The following is a 24,859-nucleotide window of genomic DNA, read 5'->3' on the forward strand; positions in this document are numbered from 1 at the left end:
TGTGGATTTTGAGAACACGCTCATCTGTTTTCTCTGTTACTTCTATAGCTTTTGACCTTGCTGATTTCTAGTATCTCAGAGAGCTATAATTGTAGCTGGTAGAGAAGCATTCATTTTAGAAATTGCTGTTGCATTTGCAATATGTTACTGCCACTCCTCCATGCCTTCCCCAGCTGTGTGGTGCTGTGCTGCTGGTAAAAGGCAAGATGGAAGAGCTCTGGTATCCAGTTTTGTCAGTCATCTGAGCCTGAGAAATCACTGAAGGGGGTTTGACTAACCCAGGAAAGGAGCCTTGCAGAGTGCAGTGGGGATGAAACCATTATTTGGCAGGTGTAATAACTAGTGTAGTAACTATCTTCATCTGCTGCTGAATGTCCGTGGGCAGAACTGGCTTGTCAGAGCTTCGCTATCCAGGTAATTTCACTAGAGGCTCAGTTTTTGAGACATTCTTTTAGCATACAGTTTGTTGTAGTGGCAACCAGGTTTGGCTTATTGACTTAACTGCTCCACTTGGGTACCTCTCTTAGCTTGTAAAGTCTGCAGTTCACTGCTGAAGGTAACTGGTCAGCCAAGAGGTCTGTAACAGAACAAATGACTTGTTTTTCATGTGATCCTTAGTCTTCTTGACCTGCCTGTCCTGGCTTAGTCCATACTAGAGAAGGTTGCAATTGTTGGTGCGGCTTGCGAGGTTTCTGTGGTGTTCTTCAGTCTCTTCTGCCATGTCCATGTGCAGATCCTAAGGAAAAGAACACTGACCCACATGATGTTACATTTTAAATATCTTTCTGTACTCAGGTATAGATGCTTTCTTGTTCCTAGTTGTGCTTAGTCCTTTTTACACAAAGTATGTAATTTTGAGATCTACAATGATTACAAAATTGTTCTACTTAATTTTTATCACTTTGGAATCCAGCTTTGTTATTTTTCCAGCTTTGGCAGGGAAAATGCCCTGTCCAATTGTAGTTGTGAAACTTGCCTATATCTGAAGTCCAAAGTGATAGTTGACTTTGTCTCATGTAGGGTGGTATACTGGTCTGTAGTCTTCAGTGCAGGTTTCTTGTCTTTCCTCCTGTGTCTGTAAATATATATTAGACTATATAAATGTGATATATATGTATATTTTTAAAAAATTAACCTTGTCTTAATGCAACATGAGTAATATTTTTTATTTCTTTTTACTTGACATGGAATTAACAGTGGAAAAAATGTGCGGGCATGCATCTCCAGCTTTCCTGGGGATCTAGGACAGTGTTACATCTTACTGGTAATGCATGTAAGGTAGACACTGATGCAAGGGTTAATATCTTGTTTGTTACATTCAATGCCTTTTCTTTTCTTCTCTTCTGTTTTTTAATGAGTCCCTTTCTGAAGTAAGCTAAGCCTAGTTGTCATTTTATCAAATCCCAGTTGGTGATCGCTATTAGCAACAAGATAACACATTTTCACAAGCTTGCACCTGGTTTTTAAAAAAAAGGAGCGTGTGCTGCTTTGCACATAAGCCTTGTCTTTCAGGTTATAAGAGTTCAGTTTGAATAGCTGATTCATGTTCTGTGCTTAGGTACCCAGTACTTTGGCTCTGTGAGGAGCTGTAATGTGTTTTGTTGGGCTTGCATTTCACTGAATTAAGTAACCTGGAAAAGTTTTAAATGCAGAGATTTTCACCTCTGTTAAACAGTAATGATTTTACAGTCGTAACAAAGCCAAGTTGCCACTGCAGGGAATGAGGATTTTTTGTAAGAGGTAAGACTTGCTTGATGGAGGATCTTTGTAGCCTTAATCAGTTAATTGCTTGATTACAACTTGAGTTATTAAATCAACTGTGAATATCCATGAAGCAGTTACTGAGGTCCTTCCCAGCAGCTCTTCTGCAGACAAAAAAAAAGGACTATTAAAGCTGACTCCAACACTCCTTAGAATCAATGAAAAGGGTGTTTCATATTTGTGAACTTTGGATCAGGTCCTATGGCATTAGAAACAATGAGATAATTTTACAACTTGGCATGGGTCCTTCCCTTTTCTCTGCCACCCAACTCCACCACTCAGATTGGACGATATTAATTTTACTAACAGAACTGTTGACTTCATGTGAGATTCTTGTCTATGGTATATTTCCACGAGCTTCTAAGATGCAAAGCAAGGCAGAGTTGGAGGGGTCTCTAATGCTTCCTACTGATGTAGGAAGGAAGGAAAAGGTAATGGTTTTCTGATACATGACCCCTGAAATTTCAACATGTCATCTGCAGAGAACTTAAATCTCCAGCATTTACATATCTGACTCAGTGTCAATGGCAAGATTAAGGACAAAGTAGCATATCCTTGTTCCAGCATGTCTGAGTAAACATGTTTTTAGGAAGCAAAATGTCTCTGTCCTGGCTAAAGAATATACAAGGTGACTTGTACAATGTCAGTTGTTCAGGTTAAGTTGTTCTTAACTATCTCTTGGGGGAAAAACCCAACAAAACAAACAAACCAAAACCCACAAACCCAAAAGAAAATACTGGAACAGATGGAGAGCATTTTTTCTGTGACAGACAATTCCTAACAATTACCTATATTAAATTCTGGATCAACTATATAGCAAATCTAACACAAAATTCAGTATTTTTGAGCCATTTTTCCTCTATATGTGTCCCAAATGGCATTCCTCTATAGATATTCCTGTAATTTCATTGTGGGACAAGCCAAACTATACCCTAATGTAGCACAGCCCTTGGTGATATTTGGATTTCAGTGAAATGAGTGGAAATGAGGAGCTCTGGATCTGTTCTTGTTTTGAGCCCTCAGTTGAGTCTTGCAAGAAACTTGCTAACACCTGCTAAACTTCTGGGAGGGGGAAAAGCTTTCCTTGGTGAGTTAACTTGCGTATTTGCTTCATGTTGGGGTCAACCAGGAGTCCTGTCTAGGCATAAGAGACTGTCATTCTGGCAGGCTGGAAGTGTGAGTTTTTGGGTATGGGTTCTGGGGAGATGCTGTGCATGCTCCCTAGAGGCAAGCAGAGTCCTTACCCAGCTGTTTGGAGATAGCAAGGAAGAAAACAAGATTGGTGCTAACTAGTTCCCAAGGGGGCTTTTGCTTAGTCCTCTCTGTCAGGAAGCTGATTGTTGTACACCACAGTCTTCGAGGTGAGAAACAGCAAACCCTCTAGCTGCCAGGGCCGGGGTGGAGAAGTGCTGGAGTCCTCACAGAAGAGCTCTTCAATGTAGATATCTCCTTAGCTAGTTATCTTAGTTCCCTGACTTGTATGTCTTGCAAAAAGTGATACTACTTCACAAGAAATAGTATCAGTTTCACAGGAAACTGATCACCACAAACATGGAGTTTTTGTTCTCCACCTCCCTTCCAGTACAGCCTTCATTAAATAAATTGCCAGTTAAAACAGCACAGACTGGCATCTTGGCTGCAGATTTGCCATCCAGGTGCTTGCCATGTAAGACCCTCTTTTGTGTTTGTATACCTGAGGTTGCTTTACATGCTATAATTTTTATTTTAGTTTAGTCTGTATGGCTACATCTATCCTGATACATAGGGGCAGGGCACAGGCTCGACTGTAATTGTAGGAGATGCCATACCAGAGAATTGTCACTGACCTGCTAAATGCTATCTCCTGTTACAATATACTTGTTAAGGTGAAGAGACTTTTTGATGTTCTATTTTGATTGTTTTTGGATGTATTTGTGAGTCCAGGCCTTACAAGCATGTGTATGTATATGCAGTGTATGATGTGAGATGGTAGAGAAGTTTCTGCCTGTATGGACGGGCGTTAGTGGGGTGCAGACCTGCCTTCATTCTGTGCCACAGCAGAGAGCAGGAGAGCCATGCACCTGGGAGAGGTGCAAAGGGCCCTACACACATGATCACATATCAAACTATCACTTGATAGCCTGGTGGTTATAGCTGCCTTCTGGGGACTGATGGTCTGATTTCAGATCTCAGACAGCAAAGGAGATTGAATCTCAAAACATCTATGTTTAAGGCAGGTGCTTCAACCACTGAACCATTGGAGGGAAGGGCAATGATCCTTTTGAACTTCTTAAGGGGAAAAGGTGAAAAATACTCTCTCTTTTCATGTTTCCTAGCAGAAGGGAAGGGAGATGAAATGAAGAGCAAACTCTGATAAGGGGGATCATGCCTGTGAAGCTTAAGTGAGGGTTTTCCTTCTCCACAGAGAGCCAGATTCTATGGTTGGTTCCTCTCCACAACATTTCCTGGGCTTACACCAGGCTCTGCCTTGCTTCTGCTCTGACCAGGAACCAGGGCACTGTGCTGCCATGTAGCATGTTCATTGGCAGTTCCAGCCTTTGGCAGCACCTTCTACAAATCATGAATTGTCTTTTGTGATCTACTCTGTGCTTAATGACTAAGAGTATTAAGACTTGTTCACACAGTGTTCTAAAGATGATATGCAAGTACAGGTCGATGGGTTTCTTTTTTTCTGTAAATGTACTTTTTTCTGATGTTAATGTTAAGTTACCCTTAATGTACTTGAGTTCTGGTCTGAACAGATTCTAGTACTTGGTCAAGTCTAATTGGGCTTGGCAGTGTGTGGTTAATGGTGGGACTTGATGATCTTAAAGGTCTTTTCCAACCATGATGATTTTATGATTCTAATTCTAGGGCTTTGGAGTTGCTCTTATAAAACACTTGTGAGTTTTCATCCCTTTTTTGGTGCCGTATTTGTCCCTGACGCTGACGGTTCCATGAAATACAACTTTAAATCGATGAAATTAACTTTTCTTGATCCAAGAGATTAAATGTGGCTGTAAATTTTTAAGCAGAACCAGTTGCTGCAATTCCCCATCAAAGGCAGTCTTGTGGACTTGGATGAGTAAGACGAGAATGAGAGCGTTCTCTTGGGGAAGCCGATTAGTTAATACTGAAGTAATATATTTTTCTTTCCTCTCCCCCTACATCTCCTGAAACAACGCGAGTGATTCCTAGATCAAAAGAACACGCGAAGTCCCTTTTATCGGGCAAATATCACAAACAGTAGGCTCTTACTTTTCACTTGAGTAATGACACTGGCTTTCACGATTCCTTTAATAAACTTAAAGTAGGTTATAATACCCACCACTGCATCCTTAAACTGGTATAAATCTTGGTTTTCAGAGTTTTAATTACTGTGGCTGCTCCCGTTAGGTGGTCTTGTTTCATGGCAGGATGCTAGACAGCTCTCTTGCTCTAAGTCATTTATGTGGACTGCGGGTATGTCTGTCAAGCCATAATGAGCAATGAAAGAATGAAGAATGTTAATTTAACTGATGCTGCTTTTGCTGTTAACGTAAGTACCAACAGCTGCACCTCGTAAACATTGCTGTTTGCTTGCCTGCACATCCCTATTCAGCGAGACCCAGTGTGATTGATAGAGGCGGAATTAGACTGATGGCTTGCGCGCCACAACTTTTCTGTAGCCCTACTTCTGTGAATGCTTTCCTGTTGCAAGAGACAGTTCCTAAATTTTAATTGCTTTTCAAACTAGCAAGTGCTGCTCATGTCAAATGCTGATAATTGGTTTATGACATAGAGGTATTATAAATTAAGGAGAGGTCAGCATAGATAATGTGCATATTACCTGCTGGAGGAACAATGGTTGGGTAGAAGTGACATTTAGGAGATGCTCGCTTTGGCATGCGGGGGTTCTTGATGCTCACACACAGCTTCTTAAACAATGAGCCCTAATAGGAAAGGACTGGATGCAACAATAGCAGTGCTTGAAGTCACTATAATTAGAGAAATTACTGAATAATGTAAAACTCCATGAATGATATCTTTTTCCATCCCATTAAGTGTTCATGTAAACCTTCAAAATAAAGTTGCATACCTCCTTTCACCTGTCAGTTGTGGTGTATGCTGAGCAAAAGCACATTTTGTTCCTTTCCAGTGGGTTATTAGGAGGGTGATGAACCCCAAGAATTTGACACAGATGGCTTGCGCTCCAGTGCCACCTCATCTGGAAGCATCTCTCCCTTCTGCCCTTGTTCAACTGATTAAGGTGCTCCTGTACCTCTTGGCATGAAGCTGCTTGTCACTGACATCCTGTCCAACATTTTCTTCTTTTCCTTGATGGTTTCTTAAAGTGTTTCTCATCTCTAGCACAGCTCCATTCTCACTCTGTCCTGATTACCCAGTTATTTTAGAGGTGATTTACTGCACATTTCTGGTTTTACTCCAAATGTATGTCAGGGTGAAATGCTGTGAATCAAAATGACTTGCAGCCCTTAGGATTTAAATTATTTAGGGTTTAAACCAAGGAATACTCAAGTAATTGATTTATTTTTGTTCTGTATTGCATATAACTTATTTCCTTAATATTTTACAGCTAGTAATAATTGAACTGTTATGACTTGCAACTAAATACCTCAAATTTATACCACTCTTGGTTAATCATAACAATATACTCTTACCTCTACACACTATTAGATTTTAAAGCTTTATATTTTGTGTTAAATAATAAATACGATAGCTGTATTAAATTTTTAACAGATTATTTAATTCATGGCAAGCCATACTTTTGGATATTTTTCTGAATGCCTAGAATCAGTGAAGCTCCTTGTTTTGAGTAGAAATGGGAAAGATACAGAATGAGGCGGAGGTGGTTATGACTTGCAGGACCTGATGGTTACATCACTGGACTGCAAGCCAGGATCTATCTCCTTCTGGGATATGCCTGAAAAGGATGGGAGCCGTAGTGCTCCTTGGTTTCTCTTGCATCCTACCTGTAGGCAGTATCTTACACTGCCTCTTTGTATGAGAGTTTTGATATTTTATGTGGATCAAAGGAGGGTGGATACTTAGCATCATTGAGTGCTGCTTCATTTAGTTTCTAGATTGCAGAGCCATGTTGCAACCTTTGCTACTCCTTACTAGCACAGTTCTGTTATGTCTGGAAACACAACAATTTGAAAGTTTTCAGGCTAAGAAGAGAAAAACCCACTCAGAAGTAGTCTTTAAGTCATTCATACCGTGGATGTAAGCTCAAAAAGCTTTCCAAAAGTATGTGTTGGATAGTACTATCCTCCTTTGGTTGCATTCTACCCTGTAACCTGGATATATCTAGGCTTTAGAATTTATCAGTTTTGCTGATTTCAGAGATAATTACATGTATACAAACTTAGGTGCTGTAATGAGATTTTTCCAAAAACACTTGCATGTATTTCCACAGACCTAAACTGTTTATTATATGGCCCTATGCCTATAAAGCTGTAATATTAGCCTACAAGATCCTTATTTCCCATTTGTTTCTTTTTCTAGCCCATGACTGAGAAATTAACTTTTCTTGGTCTTATTTTCAGTGAATTGGTCCCAGTAAAGAAAATATTTTGAGTGACTATTGGCTATGTTGAAACAAACAAAGTAAAAAATTTACTTTTGGACAGCTAAGGCTTAAAAATCTGAATTCTTAGGAAAGATTACAGAAGGTGAAGATGAAAAACAGTAGCAGTTAAGCAGTTATAAAAAAAATAATACAGCCATATGCTTGAGCTTTATACACAAACATGCTTGAATTGACCTTGAATGTTAAAGAGGCCTTCTGTGGATATTTTTTTGTATAATCTGAAGTTGTTAGTCTTTCACTCATTTCCTGAAAAGAATTCACTGAAATCATTTAACATTTTCTTTAAACGTTAGTCTAAGTCCTTATGTTAAACCTAAGTTTTAATACTTGCTTTTAAGAATTAAATATGACTTTATTACATTTTAATCCCATATAATTGAGAAATACTTATTTTAATGCAACTTAATATGAATTTTATTATGCTTTCTTAAAGGAAAAAGAACATTTTACTCTCTTGCAAGAATATTTCCATTTATTGGACATCTAAAACTATTTCATTTATAGCCACTAAAAGGAATAGTATTTCTTCCATAAATCAAATGGTCATTTTAATGGGCCTGACAAACAAAATTCCATTAAAATTTCACATCAGCTTCAAAGCATGATGTTTCCATTTGCTGTCTTGTTCTTTTCACTTTCCTTTCTCTTTGCTTTCAGTATGTTGTGAGCAAACCAAAGCAAAGACCATGTGGGTATATCCAGGCTCTGTTTCCAGTGCCACACTGTATAACTTGAGCAGAAAACCTGTTCACTCTGTCAGTGTTGATTTCTCTTTCTACTGGTCAACACAATCTTTGAGCAAATTTCCATTTCTCAGTCTGTGTTGGCATGCACCAGCTTTTCTAGTGCTTCTTTCAGCAGTGGCTCTGAAGACATCAGCTGAAGCCTTATGCTGTGGTATCCAAACAAGCTTGGCAAGAAGTGAGAGTGGTTAATAATGTGTCTTCTTGGCACTTAGGCAATGTGAAACTCGCACCTGAGTACAGTTTGTGGAAGTGAAGGAGGACTGGGAGACCCAAGTACATTATGGAGAGGTGGCATGCTTACCACTTGGTATTTCTTCTGTCTAGTTTCAGCAAATGCTGTTTTGAGCACTGTAGTAATCTATAATATGATTGCATTGTGAATCCCAAAGCATACACCATACACATATGTTGGACTTTTTTTTTTTTCAAGAGGGAAAAGCTTCTTAGGTTTTGAAAGTAGGCAGACCTTAGGGTGGTAAGTCTTTATGGCTTCTGTTCACCTCTGTTTATAGGTTGGAAATAAGAAAATGAACAAGTAGATATGTCAACCTTTGAGCACTTTCTGAGCTGTCTGGATAAACAGTACCACACCTGTCCACATGGAAGACGCAAAATCAGGATCAAATGGGTGAAACTTCCACCTTTGGTATCTCTCTCATGAGTTGTTAATGACATCTCCTTTTTTCTCTCCAGCACTGGTGTAAGTTTTCCTGTGAACAAATCTACTGAGTGTAGCACAGGAGTGCTTCAGTGAATTAAACATTCCGTGTTTAAAATTGAATAGGTGGAGGAAATTAACTTTTTTTAAAACAAAAAACTCCACCAACTGCTCATCTCAAAATAAAAATAACTTCAGTCAAAGCAGGTTGCACTAAGCAATCAACAGGTAAAATTTTTGTTTTCATTGATTCCACTTATCTTGTGCTAATTTTCATCAGGATTTGAGATAATATACTAACCATTATTTTCTCACCTAGTTTGCTCAGTTCTGACAGATAATAGATGATCCTATTACAAATAGATTTGACACTGCATCCATGAAAATGTGGAAATTGGAGTCTCTCATCATTATTTAAAATGTATGCTCACTCGCTCAAATGAGGTATAAGAGTCTACTTTGGAGATAAAGTAGACCGGATTGCTGGAAAGGCTGGTTCAGTGTCACCCAGGTTAATGTAGATATATTATGTATTTATATAGCCTATAGGAGGATAACTTTTTAGCAATTCATTTGGACTGAATGTGCACTTGATCAGGACTCTCATTAATAACCCATGTCCATGCTATTCTCATGGTGCGAAGTTACCCTTGCAATCACAATGATTAATTCTGGAGCTGTCTATTGTGGTTTGGGAGAAAGACTCCAAAGAAACAGGTGAATCATGTGTTAAGTGCTGAACAGAGATCTGTATAGACTGAGCTGTAGATTAAGATCCTGAGCTATTCTTGACATTTTGGTTAAAATGCCCATTTTTTTTCAGCCACAGTTCTGGAAGTTCTGCTTTTCTTTGAAGGTGAGGGGTGCTCATACTACCTGTGCCTCAGTGAAGGCCCAGTGCCAAAGTGTACAGAAATTCATTACTCTGCATGGACCTTACACGTGTCTAAATCTGAGTGGTGACAAAACTGTGCAGCACAGGGAAGCAGTTTTGAGAGAACTTTTTCTCAACAGTGTGTACCTGTAGTGTGGCATTCAGTTTGTGCAGCTTATGGGAAGTGATCTAGAGACAGAAGTTGTCTGGACTAACCACACGAAGGCAGTCAGTGTTCCGAGGGTGTCTGAATTATGCATATGACAAATGAGGACTGTAAATGAGGGCACTTGAGTGAGGAGAATTGGGATGGAGTTTTCAGATGAGATAGAGAGCTTGGGCCTCAAAAGTACATCACCAGAGAGCTTGACCTGTGGAGAAGGCATTTGTACTAATCCTGACATCACTGTTATGCCATGGGGAGAAAACAGAGGAAATAAACATCAGCATCCCTGGTGCTGGAGGGTCATTATTATACATTCTCTGTCATCAGCATATTCTCTGTGTCAAGAAATGAGGGTATATGATAGTCTAATTCAAAGCCTTTGATGACAGGCTGCAGTACACTGTCTGGGGCTCTAAGACAAATAACAGTAGTCGTCTCCATGGGTGCTATCTGACTTTTTAAAAATTAATACCTTCCTGACTGTGCTGGTGCTGCTTTAAGACATAAGCAAGCTCTCTGCTATCTATGTAGCTGCTAAACATGCACATGTTGTAGTAAGAGCTGTATGCAAGTATGTTAAGGGAGGCACTGCAGTTTTTCACCTGGAGTACTCATGTCTTGACAGATACGGTCAAATCATCATGAGGTAGTAACTTGATGTGAAATGCCTTGCTTGCAATGCCTTATTCAAAGTAGTTGTATGGAGACTGGCCACCAAGCTTATTGAGAAAGCTTGCTCCTGGGAGGTGCTAGGAGTAGCATTGATATGCCATCTACCAATCATGAAATTGAAAATGTGATTTCCCTAAAGTATCTGTATTTTCCTGGCAATGTTTTCCCTCCACTTACATGTAGGCATCTGGATGACTGCAAGCAGTGCTGACTCTTCTTGGGGGAGGTTAGCTCTCACGCTACCCACTGATGAAAGTTTCTCAGCACCATATGTAAAAAGCCTAAACCCTATGTTTTTATAAAACCTAATTCTTAAATTAAATCTAGCAGCTCAATTTGTAACAGCATGATCTCCTCATACAATTGAATGAGTTCTTTGGTGGTCATAGATGATAAAATCAACAATTTGTATCAGGAGAACAAATTCTTGCTGTGAAGGAATTGCTTCTTTCTCTAATTGTTCTCATGGAATTAAAAGTTTGGTTGACTGTAACCTGCTCACCTCCCACACTTCTCTTCTTTGCTTGTTTTCTTCTCTTTCCTCCAATGGGGATCTTTTGTAACTGATCTGTTTATTCTACTATTTCTTTGGGGAGGAGAAAATAAGCTACAGATCTTTTTTTTTAGCACTGTAATTGGCAGGTGGGGAGAGAAGATGAAGAGCTCTGTTACATCAACATGTTGCTGGAAGTTGGCTTGGGAAATTTGGTTCATTGCTTTGGAAAAGTTGCCAAGATCTATGCTTCAAAGGTGTGAGGTTCTGAGTCTTACCATTCTAATATTGAATTGGAATATAATAAATGGAACAACTGATGTAGGATTGAGTAAGAGAAATAAAATTAATGCAAGTCAACATGAACTTCTAGAGAATAGTTCCTGTCAAATGAACCGGATATCTATTAAGTGTTTTTAAAATGATTGCAAGTTTGATATTTATGGCTTCCACAAGGCATTTGACTTTGTGACACCATTTGAATTAAGAAACTAGAAGAAAATAATTTGATTTGGTTGAAGGGATGGGAACTGAGCTGGCCCAACTTCAGCCATTTACAATTTGGTGTCCTACTCTCACTAATTGTCCTAGGCTCCCTCAAGTCGGTAGGAGAGGACTAAAGCTCTGCCCTGAGTTGACACCAGGGGAACATGACCTTGTAGGACAAAGTTGTTGTGTTTGCCTGTGGCCACAATCTTTGTGCACATCCATGAAAATTCAGGGAGGCTGTGCTAATCTGTGTCTGACCATACTGCAGATGCTCCCAGAATACTGCATTCGGGTCTGTCTGCAGATGGTAGAAGAGTGATGATGGGTGGGTAAGGGGTGAAAAGACCTGCCTTTAAACTACTGGGATTTCTTGCCATCATTAATTACCCTAATCCAAGAGGAGGAAAGAATTCATTAGCATTTCTACATGGGGAAACTTTAAGAAGGGAAGAGTCTTCTGTTGTGGTCAACAAAAATATAGCAAGATCCATTGTCTAGAAGTGAAAGCCAAGAAAATTCATACGAGGAAAAACCAAATAGATTATGACAGCAGTAATAATTAATCATTAAAACCTTTTATCAGCACCCACAGGGCATCACTAGAAAGTAGATAATTGTGACAGGATTTTTATTTCTTTTCCTTCCTGAACAAGGCAAGAAATTGAGTCCTAGGCCTTAAAATATGTGAGAGAATTGGACTACAGTCATAAAGGGACAGGTAGGATTACGTGGTCAGTAAATAGAATGTTGATCTTTGAAAAGAAGAGGGCCATGTTTAACTTTTCCAAAATTAGTCTGAGAGAAGATGGAGACTATATTTGGAGAATCACAGGTGACTTCTGTCAGGCCCTCTGTACTCAACAGGTAACTACTCTAGATAGATATCCATAGCTTTGAAAACCTTTTTGGGAATGCAGTGTGTTGCTGACAATACCACACTGTAGCACTGTTGTCACCTTGGCTGTATTTTTACCTTTCAGGCTGCTTTGTATCTAAACATTAGATAAGGATGTTACTTTTTCTTGGGGTATGGCAATGTTACTTCAGATTGTAAAAGAAAAGGTTGCTATTGCCCTTTCAAGCACAGGCTGTTCTTTCCAAGCTAATGGTACTGCATTCTGCCTTCCCACTTTGCATCATCAGACCCAACAGAGTGAGCCTTTAGGTTTTTTTCCCCTCGTCCCTTCTGTCTGTGGTGCATTGTGAACCAGGTGCACTTCCTGTTCTCTGCCTAGTCTTGCCTTTGTATTGTGCAAGGCTTCATGTAAGACAAGGAGGGATACAGAAGGCTTAAGACAGGTACTTAATTTACCACTGCCCTGGCTCTTGTGCAACAGCTTGCTCCTATCCTCCTGCTCTCCAGCTGCATAATAGCATTCCTCCCAGATGACCAAAGGCATGATGTAGCTGTCTTTATATCACCTGCAGTTGGTTGTTACCTGACACCCTGATAGTCTCTGAGAGTCTTACTAGAAGAGTAGGACTTTCTATTAAAAACTATCTGCAAAGTGCAAACCAACTGGTTTTGTTCTTTTTCTATTGACTTCTTTTCCAGATTTTTGTCAAAAACCTTGAATGGCAGAAAGTTGGTTCATGATGTCAAAGAACTTGAGGCCTTTTCAGTCTCAAATGCTTCAGTGCTTTGAATGCTAGTCTTTCCAGCTGCTTTGGAGGAGCAATGGAGTTGGGAAAATGTGTTAGTCAAACTATCCTAAAATTTTTCAGCCTTTTAATCCCAATACCTTCAAACCATTTCTGAAGAAGGTATCTTTACTAGTCTTTGCTTCAATAAAGAAATAAAAGGCCTTTCAACACAGATACTTGCCTTCTTCATTGAATATCCAGCAAAGCCAGTAGACTTCAATGAATTGTGAAGATGCTGACTCTACTTCTAGGAGATCTACCCCTTTTACTAGACGTATGTATTTGTCTTCAAAGAAACCTCACTATTCGGCTGAACAATTTGGAACTGAACATTGCAGATACATTAGAACTCTACATTCATTTGAATGAACAGTCTTTTCAGTGGCCTGTTTTTGCATGTGAATGTTTTATTTGTCTCTTTTGAACTGCACACATCTCCCTAGCTTTCCTTGAGCTTTTCCTGGGAAATAAAAATTGAACTTAGAATGATTAAGAAATGCCTGTTTCTATCATCAGTCATCTGGTTGTGAGCCATGCTACAGATAACAAATTAATGTTGTCTGGATAATGCAATTCTATGTTTAACATGGTTTAGGGGTAGAATAGGTAGGTTTACCACCCATAGAATCATAGAATGGTAGGGGTTGGAAGGGACCCTTAGAGATCATCTAGTCCACCTCCCCCTGCAGAAGCTCTGCAGGGGTTTTGCATCTAGGAGCAAAAGACCATGATCAACCATAAGTATGAAGGGTCACTTACAGGCACAACAGGCAAGACTACTCAACTTGAAGAAGAAAACATAAAAACCAAGAACGTCACAGAGAACAACAGAGTGGTACTGTGACGAAGAGCACGACCAGCCCTTTAAGATCCTTTTCCCCTACCCCTCCCCTCTTCCAGTGCTCAGAGCCCTGTTTACCATGTCTGTATCTCCTCCTCTCATGAACAGCTGAGGGGGCAGGCACTGGGGGTTTCGGTGAATCCTTTCCTCATGGTTCCTGCTGCTTTCCTTGCCTCAGGCAAGCAGGCTCCACACTGGTCCTCCCTGCTCCACCACAGGGTCCCTCACACACCCGACAGCCCTGCATGGGCTGCTCTGATGTGCGTTCATCCCAAAGGCTGCAGCTCCTCTGCCTCTTGTGTGAGTCTGCTCTGGGGTGTGCAGGCTCTCCAGCACAGCCTGTGCCATGGCTGCCTCCTTACACAGTTCCTTGCCCATCCAGGTGCACTCTCAGTCCTGCTGTTGCCCTCCCTGGGTTGTAGGGGTATAGCCTATGTTCTCACAGCAGGCTGCAGGGGAGGGTCTCGGGTCTAGTGCTCCTCTTTCCTTCCTTCCTTCTCTGACTACAGGGTCTACATGGTTGCCTTCATCTTGTACCTCAAATTTCCTTTCTTCAGTAATGATGGCAGAAGTGCCAGATTAGCCTGGCTGGACAGGAGGTGAAGTCCACCTCAGAGCTGGGGGATGTTTCAAGAACTGCTTACTGGGATCAGCACAGCAGTTCCATTCTCCTGTTAACAAGCAAAAAGCAGCTCCACACAAACCTTTGACAGTGAAATGCATTCTTTGAGAATGGACTTGTAAAGTTTCTGTCAGCATTTTTTACTGGAGTTGTGTTCAGTTTGACAGATGTGTATGCTTTAACTTCATTTAGGGCATCAACTAAAAATATGAGACTTGATAGACCATTAGTGTTGGATGTCTGATCTTCTAGGTCTATAAACCTGTGCTCTCTTTACATCTTGCAATCTTTTAGAACTATTTTTTTGAAAAAAGAGCATCTGTAAATTTTCATGGCAAACCTTGTTATAATTGCTCATTGCATTTGAGTTTGCAAAAATAGCTTTACTTATAGTCTGATATTTTTAATGGCATATTTCACTGTTTCCATTTAAACTTCGAAGTGACATCTTTGTTTTTTCCCTTTTAAAGAGCAGCATAATCCAGGTGCCTGTCAAGAGTTGTTGATGTAGCATTTTATAAGTAATCCTTCTGTTTGAGTTTTTTGTTTTGTCAGAAATGTTTGTCAAGCTTTTATAAGGCTCCCCATGAATATTATTGATGTACACTTCCTTTTAAAGAAGTGATTATCTGTGCAGGAATACAAACTGAACAGTCGGTTCTAAATCACAAATGTTTTCTGAAAAGTTATGTAATGTCACGGGAGAAGGTAATTTGTCCATATAATGGAACAGGGAAGTATCAAGGTAAAATTATTCTCCCTTTCCCGTTTCCTAGCTTAACTCTTTGAAGCAAAGGCCAGTGTTCGTATGTGGGGGACTTTTGAAAAAGTATTGCATGGGTTAACCTCAGGATTACCATCAGTCTGCCTAAATCTTTGATGAAGAGATGGTAATTGTTTCCAGCCTACTTTTAGAGATATGAGTATGATTGCAAGAAATGTCATGAGTAAAACATACCAAGTAGTCTTAGGAATCCGGTAATTATCATTTAGAATCCAGAGCTGTTAGTACATACAGTGGTCCTCTCACTTGTTGCTGTTGAAAGATTTATGTCAATAACTTGCACTTGAAGCATTATGCAGACAGACTCCTGTCATCTTTTTCAGATGATTGCTTAGTCTTAGTGGTTTCAGCTTAAATTGTCTTGCACCTTGAGGACTGTCAAGGTTGTCAGCCTTTTCCCAAGCATTTCAGAATCCTTTTGGCGTGCAAATGCTCAGGGGTCTGCAGACCTTGCAGTGTTTTAGGCTGCAAATTAGTAGTTAGCTGTTTTTCAGTTGGTGAAAAGAGACCTGAAAATTCTGTAATAGATTTGGGTAAACAAATATAGTCCTATTCTGCAGGAGACACAGTGCAGAGCAGTCAAGTGGGGCTGTGAAAGTGGATGCATCCTTCAATTACAGTCCTGTGGTCTGGTTTGGTTTTTTTTGCGGGGGGGGTGGGATTCTTCCTGTCCTAGCCTGCAACTCTTGACTGCAGCTTGGCCCAACTTCAGAGCCTGTATAACTTCTCATGGGATCCATGATTACTACCTTCTCAGACTACTTGCTTGCTTTCTGGCAACATTAGGATGAGTCACACCAGGCGTTACAGGGATTTTCTTTTTAGTGTTGGAATAGTGCCAGTCTAAATACACTAAAGATAACTGTGACAGCACAGCAGTCGTCTCTAACCTGTGCAACATTGAGAGCTTTGGGTATGTCAGTCTATACTTAATTCCTGTGTCCGTATGGCTTTCCAGTTGTGCTGAGCTTGGCTGTTTGCAGGGTAATAGATTTGCCAGATATGCTGCCTATAAGCACCCTTCTTTTACTGTTTCTGAAACATCTACTTAGCCTGCCTAGTAAGTGTTAATACCTTATATTGGAGTATCTTTTTGCTTTTTCTCCTTCTCATTTGCTTTTCTTTGCCTTATTTATTTGCAAAGCGAATGTGCTCCATCCATATCTGTCAAATGTTTTGTACCCTTCTTCAGCCCCTGCCCCAACCTGTGGTTCCTGACATGGGGAAGGTTGTTGGCAGTGCACAACAGTTTGTAAAGGGCATTTTTAAAGCACTTTGTGCTTCACAGTTGATTTATAGCTTGTCTGCATGGGCAGGCTTTCATAGAATATTTTTGCATTAAACTTCTTCTGATTAATTAACCTATAATAACTGTCTCCATGCCCTTGGCTTTATTCTTCCTTTCCAAATACTTTTTTCAACTATAAGGGAGACTTCGTAGGCAGGTGCTGCATGAGGTCCATGTTGTGTGCCTTTGCTGAAGACGTTGAGTGATCTCTACTTCAGGGGGACTCTGGAAGAGTCCCTCACTACAGTACTGAGTTGCCAAATATTGCTGCCTGCTACCTTACTTCAGATCAGGAGAATGCTATTTAAATCTGCTTATACTACTCTCGTCCTGTACAGCTCTTGGCAGATGAGCTGTTCTGCAGTATTGCCCTTAAATACTTTATGTGTAACTGAGAAGTTCTGAAACAGGGTCTGACTGCGTAAGAAAAATTTGAATTTGACTTTGCATCATTTGAAATAATTTTTTCCCTCATCCTTTCTTGTCTTTTGGGAACCTCTTTTCTAATTTACTACTTGAAAACCCCACTATGCTTCAGCTTTATTGTCAGCTCGTGCAGCCACCATATCTCATTGTTTGCTGGTACAGGGTAACTCTACTTTGTCCAACTTGGAACTGCTTAAGTTTGTGGGAGTCAAATTGAAATAACTGCTTTCTCCAAAGACCCAGACCTTCTTCTCACTGACCAGATCTTTTGAAATAAACACAACTTGTGGTTATTCCATCCCTTCACGAAGATGCCTGCATTAGTGAGTGAGGTGAACTGAGGCAGCTTCTTAGACCATATTTTGTCTAGCTTTCTGCTAGTCATACCCTGAAGGATGAGCTGTCTACTTCAGCCTTGCCACTACAATGATGCCATATCTAAAACCTAGGCTTGGTTTTCATCAAGTTGCTTGAAGTAGATGAGTTGCTGAGGGACATGGTTTAGTAGCGGGCATGGCAGTGTGAGGTTAGTGGTTGGACTTGATGATCTTTAAAGGTCTTTTCCAACCAAAATGATTATATATTTTGAAGTTATTTAATTCAGAAGCTTAAGTAGAATGATAGGATATATGACCTGTCCGTATTGAGGTTGTTAGGTTGCCAAAGGAGAGATGGGGTTGTTGCTAGCTGGATCTCAACTGACTTGAGAGTTGGGCAGAGAGGAACCTCGTGAGGTTCAACAAGGGCAAGTGCAGAGTCCTGCATCTGGGAAGGAACAACCCCATGCACCAGTACAGGCTGGGGATTGACATGCTGGAGAGCAGCTCTGCAGAGAGAGACCTGAGAGTCCTGGTTGATAATAAACTAACCATGAGCCAGCAATGTGCCCTTGTGGGCAAGAAGGCCAATGGTATCTTGGGATGCATCAAGAAGAGTGTGGCCAGCAGGTCAAGGGAGGTTCTCCCCCTCTACTCTGCCTTAGTGAGGCTTCATCTGGAGTCCTGTGTCCAGTTCTGGGCTCCTTAGCTCAAGAGGAACAAAGAACTTCGGCACAGGGCCACCAAGATGATCAGGGGACTGGAGCATCTTTCTTATGAGGAAAGGCTGTGGGAACTGAGGCTGTTTAGCTCTGGGAGACTGCAGGGGGAATCCCATTAATATTTACAAATATCTAAATGGTGGATGTCAGAAGGTGGGGCCATCCCTTTTTTTCTATCGTGTCCAGTGACAGGACAAGGGGTAATGGAAAGAAGCTGGAACACAAGAAGTTCCATTTAAACATAAGGAAAATCTGTTTTATTGTGAGGGTGAAGGAGCCCTGGTACAGGCTGCCCAGGGAAGGTGTGGAGTCTCCTTCTCTGGAGGTTTTCAAAACCCTCCTAGATGCGTTCCTGTGTGACCTAATCTAGATGGACCTGCTTCTAAAGGGGGTTTGGTTTAGATGATCTCTAAAGGTCCCTTCCAACCCCTACCATTCTATGATTCTGTGATGAGAAATGGCAAGTCTTAGTTTTAATGTTTAAAGCTTTTTGCTTTGCTCTTCCAGTGGTTTAGGTCAGTAGTTTGGAACTACTTGGTAGGTGTTGCTCTCCTTGCTCCCCCTTGATGGCAACTGCAGTAAAGTTTTTGGGAAGATGAAAATCCTTTCCTATAAACAGCCAAGGCTATCTAATGTAGGGGAGGAAAAACCCACCCAAAGACTATTAAATAATGTAAATTGCATTGTATTAACCAGTAAAGACCATTAGTCCTGTATTTATGTTGCCCCAAGTAACAATTTTTAATCCTCTTTCGGACAGCGTGTCCAGGAGCCAGCAAACAGATTTTGAACTTAATCCCACGTTGGTATACCATTTTCATCATGATGGATCATTGCTTTTCTTGCTCCTTTCCCCTCTTCTGTTCCTTCTTCCTTTAGATAGTCATATCCAGCTGTGACATCTGTTTTGTCTTTCCTTATAATGTTGTCATATAGAATCTGGAATACACATTGTAAATATTCTTTATATCTTTCATTATTGAGATTGGAAAGGTTTCCTTCATGTAAAACTGTCATTGACTTCTCAGCTGTCTTCCTTATCAGAAATCCATTTCATTTTTTATTACTGTCAAATTCTTTTCTTCTACTCTGTAAACTCTTGGAGTAAGAGTCCTGAGATGACTTTGAAAAGCACTGTTTCCCTAAGGAGGTCTTCCAGGGCAGATCTGGCCTGGTGTTGCCCTTGGAGATGACGGGGTAACTATGATATGATGAGTCACTGTTCAAAGGAGAAATGATTCCCTGGAGTTTTTTTCTTTCTTTTCCATAAATTGCTTCATGAAAACAGTGCTCTTTGTGACAAACTAAAAGCAAAACAAACAAACAAAAAAAAGTTTTATTTGTGTATTGGCTTTTTCAGGCTGAATTCTTTAGTCATGTCATGAAAGTCAGAAATAGTTGAAATATCTCACCAACGCATTTAAGAAATGTTAAATAGATAAATAAGTAGACCAGCTATTTGAAAAGCCTTAACTCCAAATTGGGATCTAACCCTGTAAACAAAGCAAGCTGAGGAGGAGGCTGGAGCTCTGTATGACAGAGAGAACAGGAATGATGGGGGCTAATGTGGACAAGATGTTTACATTTCTGTGCTCTCTCCCGACCTTTCATGTGATTCTTCCCTGTATCATCTTGCTTTATGGTTTAAAGAAACTAACCTGAGACTGGCTAGTGGTGAGGTGGGGCTCTGTGTTTTTTCTACATGAAGTAAGGACTAAAAATTGTGGTTTATCTGTTTGCTTTAGGAGATTAGTTTTAGGATGTCAGCTGGCACTAATAGCATTCGTTAAAATTATTTTTTACAGATATAAGGTCTTTTTTTTTTTCCCTTCCTCTGTGTGACAGCACATCATGCCTTGCAGCCAGCTCTCATTACAGGTCATTGATTGCAGCATGAGCTGTTTGGTCAGCTAGTCAAGCCAAAGTTGCTCTATGCTTCATTTGCAGACATATAGTAAGAATCTACCAGTTTCATTAAACTCTCTTAAAGGAATAGAACATGACTCGATGAAGCTCACTGCTTGACTGATCCACCAAGTGACCTTGCATAAGTCATTTAATTATTGCATGTGCTTCTGTTTCCTGTTTCTTTGCCATCATCACCTTCACCATACCTCTTTGGACTCTTCAGAACTGAGCCAGTTTTAGGCTTTTGCAAGGGAAATTACTTACTCAGGCTATTTAAACATAGCATAAGTCATACAAATGTTCTGTAATAACATGCTAGCAGGGTAAGAAGGTATCTTCGAAGGAGAATGCTTTGCATGGCAAACTTTCTATAGCTTGCAGGTAGGATTAGTGAAGTGTTGCTCTACCTCCTCCAAATTATTATAATTACCCAAAGCAAAGTTTATATAAAATGAAAAAAGCTTAAGCTGAGGTAATGGGAGCAAAGCCTTGATTGCATTGTTCAAGGGAAGTGCACTGTAAACTTCAAATTAGTTTGTATCAACTCAATTACTTGTATGCAGCTCTCTTACAATGACGAGAATCTTCTTTGAAGAAACTGAAACTCCAGTTCTAAAAGCATGAAATCGATAGATTCTGTTATATCCACTTAAAAAAAATGGTATTGATTTGCAGATAATGACAGCGGTTCATTCTTGCAAGATTACATACCACTTCCTGTCATAAAGATTACTTCAGTTTATATTATATCTGAGATGGAGAACGTAGGTATAAAACAGCTTTGCTTTAATGAATACTCATTTTACTCTGGGCATTGAAATGAGATATATTTCTTTAAATTCATCTCTAGGGATTATTTTTATTTCATGGGCAAACCCTGTGTTATTGAAGACTCTAGAATGCTATTAAACTTTTAAATAATCTTAGATTGCCTTGTTTTTGCAAATGCTTGAACTTGCTCTCTCTTTGATAGCAAGTAATAAGGCAAAATATCATGTGTTTTCTGGTCTCCTCCATGTCTTTGTTTAGAGGGTTCAGACCATGTTATCATGGGTATTAGATGTTCTTTCTTAAACCCTAAGTGTCTAACAGCATCTAACTCTCTGTGCTTCGTAACAAATTTCTGTCACCTTCAGGGGATTAAAGTCTTCATGCCGATCATGGTGGCATGTAACATCTCCCATTGTGCAGCTGCTTGTTTTTTCTTGTGCTGTGGCTCATTTGAAGCCTATTCTTATTAAGCTTAGGTGACTTCATCTTTATGTATTAAAATAACTCTTTTCAACTCTTTCTAGGTAATCTGGTTTCCCAGAAACCTTCTGTTAAATGCAAGGGTTTGCTGTCCTGTTCACTGACTGTTACACCTGAGGCTGATTTTGATACAGATTCTGGATATTGCAGGGTAAGTGTGAAGATATCTGGATTTGTTTGTGGCTTCTTATTTGTTTCTTGTTTGTTCTCTTGTTTGCTTAGACAAATGCAATTTGGGCTATACTTTTCCATTCAATGGCTGCAGCAAGTCACTACCAGGGCACGTACAACTGAGTATCTGTGTTTCAGCAGTAAAATACTGTAATAGGATGAAGGCAAATGCTGTAAGGCTCATCAGGAGTATTTGAATTTGATGCTGTAGCTCTAAGAGGGAGTGAAGTTTTTAACTTCATAGGCCTATATCTTCTAAAATGGGAAAAAACCTATGAGATACTTACTTGGGTGTAGTGCACGTTTTGAGTTTTAAGCTGACAAATATGCATGTATTATATTACAAATGAAACATTCTTCATAGCATACATAGTTAAAAATATCTGTGAACCTTGCAAGATCAAGTTTTAGTATTTGGAAAAAGGAGATTAAAGATTACTTGTTTTCCCGGGGGAATGAGGAGGGAAAAGGAAGAACTGATTCCTTGTCTTACCTAATTCTACTATGCACATGGGAGTAGAAACTTAAATGCTGAACTGCTTTGTTGACTGACTCTTGTGGATTTTTTCACCTCACTACTACTGGTAGAAAGTATAATTTATCAGAAACTGATTTGTTTTTTCTTTTTTGCCTTTTCCAGAGTCTTGATCCTCTGTTTCAACACACCCCTTTCAACCTACTATTTTTCTTGCTTCACTCCTTTCGTAGTTTGTTTTTACAGTCCTGTGGTTTTAGTTCATGGAACTAATCCTGACCCTTTGTGGTGTTTGATACCTTCCTTGTCCTCTTGGTCTCTTTTGACCTGCTTTCTGGCTTCTCCCAACCAGATACTTAGATTTGTGGGATGATTCAGACAGGAAAGCAAGTGTGGAGATCATCTAAATCCAACCTTCTGCTCAGAGCAAGGTCAGCTAGAGTAGGTTGTACTGGGCCACTTCCAGCTAGGTTTTCACTGTCTCCAAGGATACAGACTGTAAAACTCTGGGTCCTTATTGCTATGTTTTATTACCTCATAGAGGATATTTTCTTCATTTATAGTCTGAATTTCCATTTTTGGCACCTTCTTTCTTCTTGTCAAATTGCTATGCCTTTCCAAGAATAGACTCACTCTATGCCTTCCCTTTTGGGAGCTGGAAAACACAGAGAGATCTGTAGGAGCTCAGCCTGTGCTCCAGCTGCCAGTTTTCCTCACTGGACTTGCCCCAGTATGTCAAAGCCACCTTGTTCTAGAGGGCTCAAATCCTGCATGAAGTAAGGGGAAGGATCCTTTCTCTGGACCTGCTGGCTGGCCCAGGAAGGATGCATATTTAGCCTTTGTTGCAAGGGCATATTGCAGGCTCAAGTTCCACTTGTTGTCTGCCCAGTCCACCAAGTCCTGTTTTTCTTTTGTTTCCTGTTTTTAATCTGTTTAATCTTTGTCACATGCTGTTGTGCGATCCTGACTTCAAGTGTTTGCCATTCCTTCACAGGATTCCTTATCGAACACCCCAGTATCCCCTTTGCATCTCAATTGTAATGTTTCTGACAGCCTCTTCCCATAAATGAGTTTGAACTACACTTTAGAAACGGTGAAAGCCTATTTTCAAGTCTTTCTGTACTGGAAATGAGTGTATTTCCCTAAGCACCTAGTTTAAAGCTTTCAGTGTCGCTTTGATAATTTAAAAATCTTTCTCAATTCCTATCATTAGTATGTTCACAGTAAACCAGGAAATTGTGTGTATGCTTGGGTGTGTATAAGTGTGTATGGGGGAGTGTGTTTAATCCTTTTTTTTCCTGTACTGCCAGTACACAGTCATAAATAGTGTATATAATAATACATATATGAAACCGTTACTGGAAATTGAGTCTGAATTATGAATAAGGCTTTTATTTTATATTCCTTCTTTATGTTTGTCCCTGCATGTGTGTGTAGTGCTGCAAATTGCAGATACCAAGAACTGTAATTGTAGTTAAATGTTTTCCACATTTTTTTTAGTAGCCCTCATGATGAATAATGTATCAGTTTTTCCTGTGTTTTGACAGAGTGTGTCTACTGGAGGTATGCCAGAAAATGGACACTCAGGAATGCATTCTTAGCCTTAGCTTGCCATGCTGATCATATGGTCCTTGGGGGTGCCACTTGTAAGTGGCCTTACGGGAAGGACTAAGAGGGCATCAGTGTTTCAGTTTTCAGGTCATAATTAATAGTTTGGACAAGGTGTCTGGAGCTCATGTAAGTTCCTCGGTTGTCTACCCAGGAAGGGAGCAAAAGAAAGCATTGAGGAGACAAGTGGAGCAGAGAGGGTTAAACTCAGTCAGGGGAAAAATAGTTGAGCAGAAAAGTGGAAAGGAAAAGAACACTGAAAGGAGGATGAAGACTTTAACTTGTAACAAAGAGTTGTTTTTAATTCAAAGAAATGTTGTCCAACTCATGAAGAAGTGGTTATACCAGAGCAACTCATACAGTGATGAGTGACAGTTTAATTCACTTTCTGTGGTGGGGAATGTCTAGCAAATCCAGCTTGTGATAAGTTGCAGCATTGCCTAGTCACATCAACATGATATGCTGGAGATAGACTTAGGTTGAATATCAAATTATTGCAAAGTTATTCTGTTAAGTTATGGTATGCCTGTGGGTGTTTCTGCCACCATGGCTGTGATCTGGTTGTAGCAAAAGAAACAAACCTAAAAATTGGAAGTGAGAATCCAGTTGTGTCCAGGCTTTTTTTCTTTAAGGCTTATGTTATGCATGAGAGAATTTGTTTGAAACAATCTTGGACTCCAGGTTGGACTTTGTTGTCTTCTGGGAACGGACTGCATGTGGGAGTTGCACACTCATCTGTCTTACCCATTTTTGGGTATTCCTAGCTCAACTAGTCCCCTGAAAAGGCCTTTCAACTTGCTTAGTCTTTTTGAAGGATATAAAAGGATTTATGCATGTTGACTGTAGTCCTGTATGTCCTGACAATCACATGTGGTTGCATTTTTTGTATTCTGACTGAGGAAATACTTAACCCTAGGGGTTTTTTTTTCTGGTTCAAACTGAATTATTTTTCACCATATGCAACACCTCTTATCAGTGTGTGGGTGTGGGGGGAGGAATTTTAAATTAAGACATTGAGAGCTGGTTCTGTGATACAGTTATTTAAATAACTATGGGTCTTGTTGCACAGCAGACTGGTTTTGGGAGTATTTCTTAGGAGGAGAGAGGTTTGGGAAGGTATGTAAACTCAAAGCAAGACGTCAGATGACCATGTGCATTTAGGAGCCTGAACAAGATGAATGTCTTTTGCTTTTCATTGTTGTAGTTTTTAGGTGGATGACAGGAAAGATTTGGGGTTATTCCATCTCATCCTTTTCAGGAGAAGGAGCAAACTGAGTAAAGGCAAAAAAGTCAGTCACAGTAGTCTGAGGTCACTTTTTTTTGTAGGAATTTGTGATAAGCTTTGAGATGCAGTAGAGAAACCACTTGTCT

General features: G+C 40.0%; 1 protein-coding gene across 1 annotated transcript in view; it reads left to right on the plus strand.

Annotated features, from left to right (window-relative positions):
• KLHL29 (kelch like family member 29) overlaps positions 1 to 24,859 on the plus strand; it is a 411,312-nt gene that overhangs the window by 48,635 nt on the left and 337,818 nt on the right. Inside the window, exon 2 of the mRNA XM_061990887.1 lies at positions 21,279 to 21,385. The gene's annotated coding sequence lies outside the window, so the exon portion shown is untranslated. The remainder of the gene's footprint in view (positions 1 to 21,278; positions 21,386 to 24,859) is intronic.

Source organism: Colius striatus, chromosome 2 (assembly GCF_028858725.1).
Source record: "Colius striatus isolate bColStr4 chromosome 2, bColStr4.1.hap1, whole genome shotgun sequence".
In the NCBI taxonomy this organism is placed as follows: Eukaryota; Metazoa; Chordata; class Aves; order Coliiformes; family Coliidae; genus Colius; species Colius striatus.